This window comes from Pseudophryne corroboree, chromosome 1 (genome assembly GCF_028390025.1).
Source record: "Pseudophryne corroboree isolate aPseCor3 chromosome 1, aPseCor3.hap2, whole genome shotgun sequence".
Lineage (NCBI taxonomy): Eukaryota > Metazoa > Chordata > Amphibia > Anura > Myobatrachidae > Pseudophryne > Pseudophryne corroboree.
In genome coordinates, this window is record NC_086444.1 from 661,490,427 (window position 1) to 661,504,431 (window position 14,005).

General features: G+C 49.7%; 1 protein-coding gene across 2 annotated transcripts in view; it reads right to left on the reverse strand.

Moving 5' to 3' along the window:
• CORO2A (coronin 2A) overlaps nucleotides 1-14,005 on the reverse strand; it is a 435,475-nt gene that overhangs the window by 386,229 nt on the left and 35,241 nt on the right. The gene's annotated exons all lie outside the window — the stretch shown is intronic.

Here is a 14,005-nt window from a genome sequence, read left to right on the forward strand (position 1 = left end):
TGATAAGAAAGGTGTTTCACCATAGGTGATGGCAATCATACTTACCAGGAAAGTCCAGGGACAGAGCATTTTCTCCCTCATGGAGAGGATAAGGTAGGCAAGTATGCTTAAAATACATGTTGACCAGGAGGACCCCTGAGAGAGGGGGGGTCTGAGGCTACTATCCTTTGTGCACCCCTCCCCGCCCTTAATCTGGCCCTGGACGTATCGCATTGCAACCCTTATAATTAAACAAATATTTCCTTAGCTGTGGCCCAGGTAGCAAGCTAGACGGACAGCCAAGATTCCATTACTAGAAAATAGGGGATCAGTATGAAATACCTACAATCAAAATCCCGACAACAACTGACCAACGGTCAAAATCCTGACAAGGTCAAAATACTGACAAGGTCAAAATACCGACATTTAAAATACCAACATTTAAAATGTCAAAAAGTCAACACAAATTTTTCATGTTTTTTTTGGTGTGTATGTCGACATAAGTTGACATGGACACCGTATAAGTGTACTGCGTCCCGTCGCATGGGGAATGGCACACTATTATATTCCCCCTCCAGGTCCACTGGGATGGTAAAGTATGAACAAGTCGGTTTAAATAAAAAAAAAACATGAAAAACTCATGTCGACTTTTTGACCTGTCGACATTTTAAATGTCAGTATTTTGACCTTGTCAGTATTGTAAATGTCGGGATTTTGACCATCGGTCAATGGTTGTCAGGATTTTGATTGTAGGTAAATTGACCGTATCCCGAAAATAGGGTACCCCGACAGCCTGCAGCATTTATTGGAACAATTGTCAGCTATTTCTCCTGCATAAGGTGAATTTAATTAAAATTTTGCCTATTTTCTCTGTATTTCAGCTGCATTTTACATTTGCTCAGGGTGGTTTTCTTTATAGCGTTATATAGATAGCTGATTTTAGCCTGGGCTTCCTCTGTGTGTTAGGAGAGCAGCAAATCAGCATCTATCTAGATGTATCTAAATAAGAGCTATGGACACATGTAAAATGAGGCATGATAATGGGGCATATTGTTATTTATGTAAGTTATTTCTATTATTTAGTTTATTTTTTACAATATTAGTTGCAATTGACAAGAACAAATGTCGGTCACTGCTAATAACATTGAGAAAGTAGAATAGTTGTTTTTTGTTTTTATGGTATAACATTTTTTTTATTAAAACATTGCTTCATGGTACAGAGTAGGTTGCACCGGCAATAAACATATACATACAAATAGCGTCATAACACGATGAGATGAGAACATATAATGTTCATTAATGAGTCTTCTCATATATAAGAAAAAGGTTGACATGAATATTTTATTACATTTTTAAAAATGCGAACATGAAGCCATTTGCACTGTGTTGTTTTATGCCTGGGTAAACATGGGCCTTAGCAGCGCAGAATATTTGTTTACCTTTATATAATATGATTATCCTAACCACACAGAAAATTGCCCAAGGCAAAGAGAAACTGCTGTGTAATGCACTCTGTGCAGGTGCATCCATAATAATGCAAAGTAAGAGAATGACTCCAATTCTAGAGTCCATCCTCAAAGCAGAATTCCACACTTGAATTAAATATATATAAATTACACAAATGGATAGGAATTTCTGGTTTTCATCTGGTTGTAAATGAGAACTGTTAATCAAATTTTTATTTTATCCTTTATATATACAATGTCAACATATTAAGTAGCCTTTTTCAGAGAATGTATTAATTCCATCCGGTCCCTTGGCCATTGAAGCTTACAACTGTCCGGCTTTAGGTGGCCGGACCCCATTTGGAATGTTAAGATAGATGTCCTGTTCTGTTCGCATGGCACAAAGGTGGTGACAAATGGTGGCAGTGATGAGTGGTGTCTCGAGACACCGTAGCCTATATTTTCAGTGGTGCATCCTTTGCACTGTGTAGTAAGGGGGGAATCTAACTGGAGCAAGGCTTTTACCACAGATAAACCTTGTGGCCCTCGCACCCAATTTTGGATTACCGCAGTAATGCAAGCTCCCTATACCTACGGTATTCAACCTGTGAAAAATGGTTGCAGGGTTTTCAGAGCTGAAAACCCAGGGACGCGAGTAAAAATATAAAATAAAAATCTAAATAAATTAACAATAATATATATATATATATATATATATATGTGTGTGTGTATGGAGAGAGAGAGAGAGAGAGACACACACCTGTCTGGTGGTCTCCCCTCAATCTGTACACTGCGGACAGGGCACTAGGAGATTCCGAGGATACTGGGAGATGTAGTTTTCAAAGCTGTGGCCTCAGGAGTGGACTACATTCACACAGTGGGGAAGAGGGGGGTGTCATACACTCGTTGCTGCAGAAGACCCAGATCCCGATACTGGAGAAGACACCGCTTTGGAAGGTAATTACAGACTAATTAAGCTAAATAGAAGCTTCCAATTGCTTAATTAGTCCTCAGGAGGGGATGCACGTCCCGGTGATTTTTCCTAAAAAATAACGATTTTAGGGGAAAAAAAGAGACTTATTCTGGAGGTGTGTGAAAAAAGACGCAGTTTTCTGTCCTGTTATTGAAATTCAAAACACCACCACTGCGGAAGAAATCCAGCGCCGCCGGGTTTTTCAAATTTCTCTCCGTTGGTTTTTAGATGCATTTCTGCTAGCCGAAAGGAAATCGAAGGGTTCTCAAATGGAAGTAGGCAGGACTTTGAATTAACCTTTTTTTTTTTTTTTTTTTTTTTTTCCCACCATTGACATTCCAGCTGGAATCACAATCCCGCAAATGTAAAAGCTATGTAATTCTGCAGGTGTGTTTCCGAAAACCGGAATGCACCTTGGCATTGTAGATAACAATGTGAGACGGAAGTCACTTTGTTGCTGGAACAAACCATGTTATGCAATAAAAAGGGTGATGAAAATACATTATTTTATTTTTGCATGCAGGGTATATACTAGCTGCATTTCTTTATAGCCCACAAATATTTGTCAACTTTAATTTTACACTGCAATCTAGATTTGAGTTTGGCTGTGCCCATTTCAAATCTGAATGTCTGCACATTTTAAATCTGCCCCATCAGCAGTACAACATGGGTTTGCCAAGGAGCATAGCTTTTCTGCTTTACTACCAACTCAGTCCCTGTATGTTCTGTACATAAAGATGGGGTAAATGTGTTCCCATGCTACCTGTAGAAGGCTAGTGTCACTCTCAAAAGGAAAATGGCTACTGTACATTCTGCATTTCAGAATATTTTCCTTGTTGCCCAGAAAAATGTTACCTGAGAAGTTCTGCTCAGCTTCCAAGTGGTTCAATCACTTGTGTGTTTGAAACTTTCTATTTGCATTACACCTATGCTTGCTTCAGAGGTTTCCTGCTGGCTTGAATAAAGCATCCAGATTTTTTAAAAGATTTTTAAAAAGATAAAATCAGAATGGCGGTATCCTCAAAAGTATGCAACCCTAGTAATTTCAACATAAAAGCATCATTAAAAACAAAGTGCTGCATTTCCCAGGGGGAAAAAAGTAGTAGAAAACCAGTTATCATGTGACTTTGTGTGCCCACGCATACAACTTACTCACACCTCCAACAGTGTGTATCCTGAAGTGCTAATGCCAAGTTATGCGCTGTAAATGCTGCTGATAGGACACAGTGATTACACTCCAAGCACCTTCATACCACTGGCCCAGACCACAAGTAAGCAAGTGAAAAAATATATAAAAACATGACTGGGCGTTCCCTCACATGTCAGTGCGAATGATCGTAGCTGTGCTAAATTTAGCACAGCTACGACCATCTCGGAATGAGGGCCTAGGGCCGATAGCTAAAGTTGTTTGTGAAACATAATTTGGAAGTTGCAACACAGAAATAAGGGTGGACATTCTTTTCTTGCCTTAAAAAATAGGATTTTTCTCTTAGTCCGTAGAGGATGCTGGGGACTTCAAAAGAACCATGGGGTATAGACGGGATCCGCAGGAGTCATAGGCACTTTAAGACTTTAAATGGGTGTGAACTGGCTCCTCCCTCTATGCCCCTCCTCCAGACCTCAGTTAAAGGAACTGTGCCCAGGGAGACGGACATTTCGAGGAAAAGGATTTTTGTTAAACTAAGGGTGAGACACATACCAGCTCACACCACAACACACCGTACAACATGGCTTTTAACTAAATACCAGTTAACGGCATGAACCAAAATCAGCAACAGGCTGATCTTAACCGAAACACAACGTTTGTGTAACATAAACAATAAATATTAACAAGTGCTGCAGATTGCTGGGACGGGTGCCCAGCATCCTCTACAGACTAAGAGAAAAAGATTTACCGGTAGGTATTAAAATCCTATTTTCTCATACATCCTAGAGGATGCTGGGGACTCCAAAAGGACCATGGGGTTTATACCAAAGCTCCAGACCGGGCGGGAGAGTGCGGACGATTCTGCAGCACCGATTGAGCAAACATGAGGTCCTCATCAGCCAGGGTATTAAACTTGTAGAACTTAGCAAAAGTGTTTGAACCCGACCACGTAGCTGCTTGGCAAAGCTGAACCGCCGAGACTCCACGGGCAACCGCCCAAGATGAGCCCACCTTCCTGGTAGAATGGGCCTTCACCGACTTCGGTAACGGCAATCCAGCCATAGAATGAGCATGCCGAATCATATTACAGATCCAGCGTGCAATAGTCTGCTTAGAAGCAGGAGCCCCAAGTTTGTTGGAAGCATACAGGATAAACAAAGCCTCCGTTTTCCTAATACGAGCCGTTCTGGCTACATAAATTTGCAAAGCTCTGACTACATCGAGAGGCTTTGAATCAGCCAAGGCTTCAGCAGCCACAGACACCATAATAGGTTGGTTCACATGAAACGAAGAAACCACCTTTGGCAGAAATTGCTGACGAGTTCTAAATTCTGCTCTATCCACATGGAAGATCAAATAGGGCTCTTGTGAGACAAAGCCGCTAATTCCGACACCCGCCTTGCGAACGCCAAGGCCAAAAGCATGACCACTTTCCAAGTGAGAAATTTCAACTCAACCTTCTGTAAAGGTTCAAACCAATGTGACTGAAGGAACTGCAACACCACGTTAAGGTCCCACGGTGCCACCGGGGGCACACATGGAGGTTGGATGTGCAGCACACCTTTCACGAAAGTCAGAACTTCTGGAAGGGAGGCCTATTCTTTTTGAAAAAAGATTGATAAGGCTGAAATCTACACTTTAATGGAGCCTAACTTTAGGCCAGCATCCACACCTGCTTGCAAAAAATGGAGAAAACGACCCAGCTGAAATTCTTCCGTAGGAGCCTTCTTGGATTCACACCAAGACACATATTTTCTCCAAATACGGTGATAATGCTTCGCCGTTACTACTTTTCTAGCTTTAAGCAGAGTGGGGATGACTTCACCGGGAATACCCTTCCGGGCTAGGATTTGGCGTTCCACCGCCACGCCGTCAAACACAACCGCGGTAAGTCTTGGAACACGCACGGCCCTTGCTGTAACAGGTCCTCTCTTAGAGGAAGAGGCCAGGGATCTCCTATGAGTAATTCCTGAAGATCCGGATACCAGGCCCTCCGTGGCCAATCTGGAACAATGAGTATCGCCTGAACCCTTGTTCTTCTTACGATCCTTATCACCTTTGGAATGAGTGGAAGTGGAGGGAACACATATACCGACTGAAAACACCCACGGTGTCACCAGGGCGTCCACTGCACTGGCTTGAGGGACCCTCAACCTGGAACAATATCTTTGAAGCTTCTTGTTGAGGCGAGATGCCATCATGTCTATTTGAGGAATTCCCCAATGACTTGTCACTTCTGCAAAGACCTCTTGATGAAGACCCCACTCTCCTGGATGGAGATAGTGTCTGCTGAGGAAGTCTGCTTCCCAGTTGTCCACGCCCGGAATGAAGAACGCTGACAGAGCGCTTGCATGTTTTTCCGCCCAGCGGAGAACTTTTGTGGCCTCCGCCATCGCCGCTCTGCTCTTTGTTCCACCCTGGCGGTTTATGTATGCCACTGCTGTTATGTTGTCTGACTGAATCAGGACGGGTAGACCGTGAAGAAGATGCTCCGCTTGCAGAAGGCCGTTGTATATGGCTCTTAATTCCAGAATGTTTATGTGCAGACAAGCTTCCTGGCTTGACCATTTCTCCTGGAAGTTTTCCCCCTGTGTGATTGCTCCCCAGCCTCGGAGACTTGCATCCGTGGTCACCAGGACCCAATCCTGGATCCCGAACCTGCGTCCCTCTAGGAGGTGAGAACTTTGGAACCACCACAGGAGAGATACTCTGGTCCTGGAAGATAGGCTTATTTTCCGGTGCATGTGTAGGTGAGACCCGGACCACTTGTCCAACAGGTCTTACTGAAACACCCTGGCATGGAACCTGCCAAACGGAATGGCTTCGTAGGCCGCCACCATCTTCCCCAGCACTCGAGTGCATTGGTGAATCGACACTTTTGCCGGTTTCAGAATCTCCTTGACCATGTTCTGGATTTCCAGAGCTTTTTCTACTGGGAGAAACAGTCTCTGCAGTTCCGTGTCCAGGATCATGCCTAAGAATGACATCCGTGTTGTCGGAACCAACTGTGACTTTGGCAAATTTAGGAGCCAACCATGTTGTTGCAGGACTGTCAGGGAGAGTGCAACGTTTTTTAGTAACTGCTCCTTTGATCTCGCCTTTATCAGGAGATCGTCCAAGTACGGGATAATTGTGACACCCTGCTTGCGCAGGAGCACCATCATTTCCGCCATTACCTTGGTGAAAATCCTCGGAGCCGTGGAAAGACCAAACGGCAACGTCTGAAATTGGTAATGACAATCCTGAACCGCAAACCTCAGGTAAGCTTGAAGTGGAGGATATATTGGGACATGTAAGTAGGCATCTTTGATGTCGACTGATGCCATAAAATCCCCCCCTTCCAGACTGGAGATCACTGCTCGGATAGATTCCATCTTGAATTTTAATTTTTTTAGAAAGAAATTGAGGGATTTTAGGTTCAGAATCGGTCTGACCGAGCCATCCGGCTTCGGGACCACGAACAGGCTTGAATAACAAACTTCTCCCCGTTGTGACGGGGGGACCGTGACAATAACTTACTGTAGACACAGCTTTTGTATCGCAGCGCATACTACCTCCCTTTCCGGAAGAGAAGCTGGTAAGTCCGATTTGAAAAATCGGTAAGGGGGCACGTCTTGAAACTCCAGTTTGTATCCTTGGACCACTATTTCTAGCACCCAAGGATCCAGGGCCGAACGAGCCCAGACCTGACTAAAGAGTTGAAGACGTGCCCCCACCGGTGTGGACTCCAGCAGTGGAGCCCCAGCGTCATGTGGTGGATTTGGCAGTGGCCGAGGAGGACTTCTGCTCTTGGGAGCTTGCCACAGCTGGCGACTTTTTCCCTCTTCCCCTACCTTTAGCAGCCAGGAAGGAGGACCCTCGTCCTTTTTTGAATTTATTAGACCGAAAGGACTGCATCTGATAAAGAGGGGCTTTCTTTTGTTGTGCAGGGACATACGGTAGAAAAGATGACTTACCCGCGGTAGCTGTAGATACCAGGTCCGCGAGGCCCACACCAAACAAAACACCACCTTTATACGGCAGAGCCTCCATAGCCCTCTTAGAGTCTGCATCACCAGTACATTGATGAGTCCATAACACTCTCCTGGCCGAGATTGCCATGGCATTGGCCCTTGATCCCAAGAGACCAATATCTCTCGCAGCCTCCCTTAGATAAACTGCAGCGTCCCTGATATGACCCAGTGTCAAAAGAATGCTATCCCTATCCAGGCTGTCCAAGTCAGATGACAAGTTATCTGCCCACTTTTCAATTGCACTACTCACCCATGCCGATGCTACGGCAGGTCTGAGCAGCGTATCCGTAGTGGCGTAAATAGAGTTCAATGTAGTTTCCTGCTTACGATCCGCAGGATCCTTTAGGGCCGCTGTGTCAGGGGACGGAAGCGCCACCTTCTTGGACAGCCATGCTAGAGCCTTGTCCACATTGGGGGTTGACTCCCACTTATTCCTATCCTCAGAGGGGAATGGGTATGCCATAATAATTCTCTTGGGAATCAGCAACTTTTTGTCAGGATTTTCCCAAGCCCTTTCAAAAAGAGTGTTCAGTTCATGAGAGGGAGGAAACGTTACCGGAGGTTTCTTTCCTTTAAACATACAGACCCTTGTCTCAGGAACAGCAGGGTCTTCCGTGATATGTAACACTTCTTTTATTGCCACAATCATGTACTGAATGCTCTTAGCCAGTTTAGGATTCAACCTGGCATCACCATAGTCAACACTGGAATCCGAATCCGTGTCGGCCGTTTCTGTGACCCTGAGGAAGACTGCGTTTGGGATAAAGCATCTTCTATGGATTGTCTCCATGTTTGGTTCTGAGCCTCAGATTTATCCAATCTCTTATTTAATAAAGCCACATTTGTATTCAAGGCACTCAACATATTTACCCAATCAGCAGTCGGCGGTGCCGACAGATTCACTCCCCCACACTGTTCTGTCCCCACACCAGCCTCCTCCTGGGAAGAGCCTTCAGCCTCAGACATGTCGACACTCGTACCGACACCACTATCACACCGGCTATAGGGGCAGACCCACAATAAGGCCTATCAGAGAAAACACAGAGGGAGTTTGCCAGCTCACACCTGGTCTGAAAGTATATAATAATGCCCCAGACCAGTCAGCGCTGTTTAGGATAATAATAATAATCAACACCAAATTTTGCCGTAACCCCCCCCCCCCCCCGTTTAACACCCTGTTACTTGTGACAGAAGTGTAGGAGGCCAGGACCAGCGTCTCTGCAGCTCACAGTGGAGAGAAAATGGCGCTGAGTCGAGCTGGAAGGACCAAGCCCCGCCCCCTTCATGGCGCGCTTATGTCCCGCTACTTTTTTTAAATACTGGCGGGGGTCTGTATACAGTGCCTAAGCACTGTATACTACTTTTGCCAGGCTGAATGTGATGTATTATTGCTGCCCAGGGCGCCCCCCCTGCACCCTGCACCCATGTAGTGCCGCTTGTGTGTGGGAGCAATGGCGTGCAGGGCGACAGCTGCGCAGTACCTCTGAGACTGAAGTCTTCTGCCGTCTGTAATGAAGTCTTCTTTGCTTTGGTTACTCACCCAGCTTCTTTCTTCTGGCTCTGTGAGGGGGACGATGGCGCGGCTCCGGGAACGAGCAGCTAGGCTATACCAAGGGATCAGACCCTCTGGAGCTAATGGTGTCCAGTAGCCTAAGAAGCAGTTCCTTTAACTCACAGAAGTAGGTCTGCTTCTCTCCCCTCAGTCCCACGAAGCAGGCAGCCTGTTGCCAGCAGTGCTCCCTGAAAACAATAAACCTAAAAAAGTATTTTTTCAGAGAAACTCAAGAGAGCTCCCCTGGTGTGTGTCCAGTCTCTCTGGGCACAGAATCTAACTGAGGTCTGGAGGAGGGGCATAGAGGGAGGAGCCAGTTCACACCCATTTAAAGTCTTAAAGTGCCCATGTCTCCTGCGGATCCCGTCTATACCCCATGGTCCTTTTGGAGTCCCCAGCATCCTCTAGGATGTATGAGAAGGAGAGAGAAATGACTGCATAGGAATGGAAAGAGTTAAACATCCTGTGAGGGGTGGACCTAGCTGTGAGGAAAGTACAGCCTTTGGAAAAGGGGGAGGGTTAATATATATAGGGAATGCTAGGCCAGCTTGGTCTCTCTTGCTGCTGAATTGCCTTGGGTGAGTGCTGCATAGCAGAGTCTCCCCATTGTTTGGTTTTTGTACTGAATTAGCAATTTTATAAGCCTCTTCCCTACATTTCACTCCTCCCCCCCCCCCCCGTTTATCTTGTTGTCATGGCTGCTTCTCGCCCTCGACGTTCCGCCGAGACCCCAGCCCGTTACCGCTCATCTGGCGGTGGGTCTGGGCCCGAGGACGGGCTGGCTGGCCCTGCGGACGGCGTCCCGTCCCCTGGGGCCTACACGGGCTCTGGCATGGGCGGAGAGCGGCGGACTCGGTCATCCTGGCCGCTGGGGGCCGGGCCGGATTTGCCGGCCGGGCGCGGGCGGCAGGGAGGGCCGGGGGAGCAGGCAGGACGCCCGGAGGTGGACGGGCAGCGGCCCTCACCTCCGAGTGCAGTGGGGGAAGCCTCAGTGCCGGGCACCCGCGGGCGCGCGCATGCGCGCCGCGGTGGGCGGCCGTCGATGGAGACGGAATCGTCTCCAGTCTCTTCCCCCTCGTCGCGCCCGCGAAGCAGTGCCAGGCGAGGGGGGCTGTGCAGGCAGGAGGCGGCGGTTAGCCGGACGAGGCCCGTCACGGGGTCTCGTCCGGCGGATTCACAAGGCGGCTCGGCCGGGGACTTGATGGTGGGAAGAGGCGGGACGCGCGCACGGGGTATGCGCGCGCCCGCGCTCTCAACAGGCGGCGCCGCTGGTCTCCCTGTCTCCCCAGCTCACTCCCTTGCAGCCGGAGTCCGGCGGGGAGCAGGGGAGGGGGAGAGACAGAGTGAGGGTCAGGGGCAGCAGTGCTGCTCAGAGCAGGGGGGAGTCACGCCGCGGCGCCCTCCCAGCAGGCGGAGGGAGCTCCGGCCTGCGGGGGGAGGGTGCGCGCGGGGAATTTGGGAGAGGAGGCAGCGCTGGCACCAGTGGGCAGTCCCAAGGGGAGAGCAGAGAATGGTGGGGGACCGGGCCGCTGGTGGTCAGGGGCGCTGCCGGTTCCCCACCGGGCCAGTCTGGGCTCCAGGCGTCGGGGCCCCTGTTGGCGCCTGGCGGGCGTCGGGCAGGAAAGCGCGCCGACACCGGCTGGGGAACCCACGGGGGACGACAACGAGTTTTGGGGGGGGTCAGGACCCCTCCGGAACACTGGCGTCGGCCCTGGCAACGGTGGTGGCGGCATTGGGGCCGCTAGCCGCAGCCGCATCCCCGGGGGTGGCAAGCCGTTCCGGCACGCCTGCAGTAGCAGGCGGGTCCGGTACGCGGGCGGTGTCGGCGGCGCAACGAGTTGCTCGCGCCTGCCGGGAGCTCGGGGCGGCCGCGGCGCAGCTGGATCATCGTGCCGTGCGGGACGAGCAGGGGCGCGAAGCGGGGACGCCTGCGCCCCGAGGTGCTAGGCGTACGCCGCGTTTGTTTTCTGGGTCTTTTGCTCCCTCTTCTTCTTCAGGTGATCGCGGAGAAGTGGAGATGGTGGGGAGCGAGGATGAGGATGTTGCGTTTGCCACACCGGAGGATTCCATGTCCGAGCAGTCGACGACATCAGGTGAGGTGGAGCAGTCGGGGTCGGGCTCCAGCACGCGCTCTAGTTCTCGCAGCTCTTCCTCTTCTTCTTCTCTGTCGTCGCCGGCGTCCGAAGTCAGTAGCACGACTAGGGCGAAGAAGCGCGCGATGAAATACGCCAAGAGGGCGGCGGGTCAGCAGGAGAGACGGAAGAGGCGTAAGCGGCTTAGCGAGGACGCTCGCAGGGCCAAGAAGCGCCACGACTTGCCTGGGGTAGTCCACTGCGATTACACTGCCGTGATGCGGGGACTGAGGGACAGCTGCCGTAGGAAGATATGCAGGAGGGATTACGTTGATATGTTCGTCTTGACGAAGGACGCAAAAAAGGACTATAAGTCGGCGTCAGCAAAGAAGGGCATCGGGGCCGAGGCTTTCCGTACCTTCGATAACTGGCTGGCCGGTTTTTGTGTCTTCGCGGCTTGTTACCTGGAAGATAGGCCGGACGAGCATATGAACGTCATTAGATACCTGCATTTAATCCACGACATGCAGCGCACATCGTCGGGCATCGAATGGCGGATGTACGACGAGAAATTCCGGGAAAAGCAGGACTACTTGCAGGTGATAGACTTCGGTTGCAAGGACGTCGAAGTCTGGCTCCAAGTCACCCGGGCTTCTCAACAGGCTAGGGAGCCCCGGATTCCGGGGGCGGACGGGCACCGCGCAGGGTCGTCCGCCCAAGGGACCGGCGCGGACGGTGGATCGGGCAAGGCAGGTAGGTCGGCCGTCCGCGGAGGGGGGCAGGCCGTCGCAAAAGGGAAGTGTGTTAGGCGCCGGGGTCCGCTCGTCGCTGCGGCCCGGCGCCTAGCAACCAGGGACGCCCTGCGCGTACAGCCGCCGGCTCCCTGGCAACGCTAGACGCCGGGCGCACGGAGCCGCACGGACTTTGCAAAGGGGACGCCACTTACGGACTGCGTTCCCCGTTGCTGGGTTCAATTTAAATAATGAGATGTCTGTTTTCCTGGCCATGCAGCTTGGCAGCTGTATGGCATTTAATCCAATCAGCCTCCAAACAGCTGATTGGAGGACTCCCTGTTAAATACACTTCCTGGGCTTCTCACAGACGCCGGTAATAGCTTCCTGAATGCTGAATCTGTTTGCTGAAAGTGTTTCCAGTCCTGCTGTATCCGGTCGTTCCTGTTCTCAGTTGTCCTGTACTCGGAAGTCGTCATCTGTTCCTGGAGTCCTGACTGAGCACCTTTGAACATCCAGTGGTGTTCGTGAGTCACGGCGTAGCCGTGTGTTGCGGCTTGGGCCGCTTAATTATTTATCATTTATTATTTGTGTTCTGGAGCTTTTGCGGAGGATTCCGCTCCCACAGATCCACTCTGGTATCCAGCGGTGCTGGGTAGGAGTACGGACTAGTGGATTTTGGTTGTCCTTTTCCCTGGCGGGTTACCGCACATACCTCAGGTTTAGTCAGTTAGCTTGTAGCCCCTGGCCTGGTTGTTTAGTCAGAGGGCCCCTTGTTATCACCCTGTCTCGGATTTCCCTTTGTCTCCCATTAAGACCTGAGGGGGCATCGGAGTTGGGCAGACATAATCCGCCCTTCAAACGCGGCTGCCATGGGCTCAAGCAACCATAGTCTCGCAGGGGATTTCTGACCACACGGGCGAGACAACGGAGTTAGGGCGCCAGGGGCTACTTTCTATTCCCGCTCCCTTCCCCAGCATTCCGTTCCAGTGCTCCGGTCCTTGCAATAGGACCACCTCAGACCAGAGTGCTGGAATCATAACATTATTACCGGCCACACCAAAACTTAAAATTAAACAGGGTTTGATTTTTTCCCTTATTCAGTTTTGTAAGGTTTGTCGGCCTCATGAATCCCACTGGTTTAGGGCCAAATCCTGGCCAGCTTCTAGTTAGCCAGATTCAAGAACTTACTCAAATGGTTCAGGATCTTTCCCTTCGGGTGAAGTCGCAGGAAGATCTTTTACGAACTTCCCCGAGGGTAGTTCCTGAACCGAAAATGCACTTGCCTGACCGTTTTTCTGGTGATAGGAAGCAGTTTTTTAATTTTAAAGAGTCCTGTAAACTTTATTTTCGTTTAAGACCTATCTCCTCAGGTACTGAATCTCAGCGGGTCGGAATTATTATTTCTTTGCTCCAGGGGGATCCCCAGACCTGGGCTTTTGGTTTAAAAGCAGAGGATCCGGCATTGTTGTCTGTAGACGCCTTTCTGGGGTCTTTAGGGCTTTTGTATGATGACCCTGATAGAGAGGCATCCGCCGAGAGTCAGTTACGCGCTCTCAGACAAGGTAGAAATCCTGCAGAGGTTTATTGTACAGAGTTTCGCCGTTGGTCGAACGACTGTGGCTGGAATGACCCAGCCCTGCGCAGTCAGTTTCGCCTCGGCTTATCTGAGTCTATAAAAGACAGTCTCCTTCAGTATCCCGCTCCTGAGACTCTCGATAAACTCATGGAGCTTTCTATTAAGATTGATCGTCGTCTCAGAGAGCGGAGGGCTGAAAAAGGAGCACCTGTCAGATCTACTCCGTGTGTATTTTCCATTCCTGAGGACATAGAGGAGCCCATGCAGATGGGTCTCTCCAGGCTGTCTCCAGAAGAAAGAGCCAGAAGGCAAAACTCTGGTCTTTGTTTGTACTGTGGGGGTAAGGGACATTTTGCCCGTAATTGTCCGAACAAGTCGGGAAACGCCTCGACCAAGTGAATTGTGAGGGGGTTCACTTTGGTCTGCAGCTTATCTCCTCGAATAACTCCCTGTTAGTCCCAGCTAAAGTTTCCTTTGGCAGCCTCAGTTCTTCGGTGTCGGCTTTTGTTGACAG